Consider the following 2,423-nt stretch of genomic DNA (forward strand, 5'->3'; position numbering starts at 1 on the left):
ACCTCTACCTCGCTCATCTGTGATGACCTTCTGGTTTGGAACCATCACTTGTGACATCGCTATGTCGCATGCTTTAATGTTCTAGAAGACTGCAGTTAACAGTTCCTATGGAAAAGACCTTTTGTTAGGTCTCTCTTTGGCGTACCCAAAGCATACAAGAAGCAGTAGTGTACACAGTCCTTAAAAACACTGATTCTGGCATCTGACTACCTGGGCTTGAAGGGGGCCGTCATTCACCAATCGTGGTAACACTGAACAACGTTTCTAAATTCTCTCTGGCTCAGTTCTCCTTCTGTAAAATGGGGATCATAGTACCTCCCCATTAAGAACTAAGTTAATTAAAACTGGTAAGGCACCTAACTTAGAGTGGTGCCTGATATATTTTAATTTTTAATGTAATTTTTAAAATGTATGATTGGATGCCATTGAGCAGCTTTAGCTCAATACAGCTTCTCAAGTAATGTTTTTCTAAAACAGAATATGTTCTTTCGAAGAATAGTTATTCCTCTCCTCCAAGTGGCATTCAAATATAGGCGGGGCAACTTCTAGATCAGGGTATTTTAGATGCGGTCCATGATTGGGTGAGTGACAACAGGACATTTCAAATAACCCAGAGAGATAGATCTCCAGGGAAGCGTCTCAGGATTATTTTCAAATTCCTGGCTGAGCTGGTGCTTTGCCCTCCTTGACTTGCCATATGTCCCCATGCTGTTTAGACTATTTGATTGACCACAAGATCCTGACAAGTCCTCTGTAAACAAAATCAAAAGAAGAGGATTGGCCTGACTGGGACTTGGAATTGGCAGCTACATACCCTGCTTGATCGTAAGACTTTAGAGAGTAAATACTTGCCTGAAACTTAATTGTTCTTGGTAAGTTTCATTTGCTTAATTAAGCCTCCTGCTTGTCTCGTAAAATGCGAACGTTACTGGTAACAAACACAAACAACACGAGTACTGATAAATTTTAAATAAAGGCTTATCATTCAATAAGGCTTCATCCCTGTGGATGGATTTACAGGATTATTCCAGAATCTGAGAGTATTGAATCCTGTGTGTCTTCGTGTTGCATCCCCTCCACCCCCAACAAAGGGTGAAGGAGAAGAATTAGCCTAAGGAAGGATCCTGAAAATATTAACACAAAATTGAAGCTGCATTTCATAGTTTGTCTCTCTTCGGGTAACGTTGTAATGATCATTGCTCAAGTATAAGTTTTTAATGCCACTTTTTGTTTTGGAACCTAGAAAACCAATTAAACTAAAACTAGCTTTAAGTACTAGCCAAGTTTTTTTTGTTTTTGTTTTTGTGTTTTTGGTTTTTTTATCCCTTTCCATTGTTCAAATGTCGAAGCGAGGACGTGGTGGGTCCTCTGGTGCGAAATTCCGGATTTCCTTGGGTCTTCCGGTTGGAGCCGTGATCAACTGTGGTGACAACACAGGAGCCAAACATCTGTATATCATCTCCGTGAAGGGGGTCAAGGGACGACTGAATAGACTTCCTGCTGCTAGTGTGGGTGACATGGTGATGGCCACCGTCAAGAAAGGCAAACCAGAGCTCAGAAAGAAGGTACATCCAGCAGTGGTAATTCAACAACGAAAGTCATACCGGAGAAAAGATGGTGTGTTTCTTTATTTTGAAGATAACGCAGGGGTCATAGTAAACAACAAAGGCGAGATGAAAGGTTCTGTTATCACAAGACCAGTTGCAAAGGAATGTGCAGACTTGTGGCCCAGGATTGCATCCAATGCTGGCAGCATTGCACGATTCTTCGGTGTATTTGTAAAAGAAAATAATAATAATAAAAGTTATTTGCTCCAAAGGAAAAAAAAACAACTAGTCAAATAAAATATGACTAAATTTCTTCTATAAAAATAAATATTTCTAACGCCCACCATTCAGAAGGATATAAAAAATGGAAACTTACACTGCACTGGTAAAAATCAAAGTTCAAGGGCCATTTTAAAATATGTTAAAAACAAAACAACAAAGCCTGTGAACTAGAAATTTTGCTTATAGGAATTTCTTTAAGGAAATCATAATGTACGTGTGCAAAATACTGTTACATAACAGTATTTTAAGTACTATTAAAAATGAAATGTCCAGTGATAAAATATTGGTTAAAAGTTATGATATATACATAGAATAGAATCCTATGTCTTTACTAGACTATAAATTGAAGGAGTAAATTATTAATTTGAAATTATATTGACCTGAAAATTATCAAATAGTATTTTTAAGGGAAAAAGCAATTTGACAAAATCTGTATTATGAACTCATTGTCAGAATGAATCAATGGACATTATTATTATTAAATTAAAATATTAACAGATTATCTCTGCATGGTGAGCTTTTGGGAGTTTTTCATGTCTTTCTGCTTATCCATGGTTCCTGTATTTTGTAAAATGAGCAAGCATTTTATCATAA

The 2,423-nt window shown here is 37.1% G+C and overlaps 1 pseudogene across 1 annotated transcript; it reads left to right on the forward strand.

Moving 5' to 3' along the window:
• The first annotated feature begins 1,318 nt into the window (after positions 1-1,318).
• On the forward strand, positions 1,319-1,859 carry LOC309651394 (large ribosomal subunit protein uL14 pseudogene; annotated as a pseudogene). Its single transcript has one exon. The product of its transcript is annotated as a large ribosomal subunit protein uL14 pseudogene (transcript).
• Positions 1,860-2,423: the final 564 nt, after the last annotated feature.

Source organism: Balaenoptera physalus (genome assembly GCF_965194825.1).
Source record: "Balaenoptera physalus genome assembly, chromosome: 21".
Classification (NCBI taxonomy): Eukaryota; Metazoa; Chordata; class Mammalia; order Artiodactyla; family Balaenopteridae; genus Balaenoptera; species Balaenoptera physalus.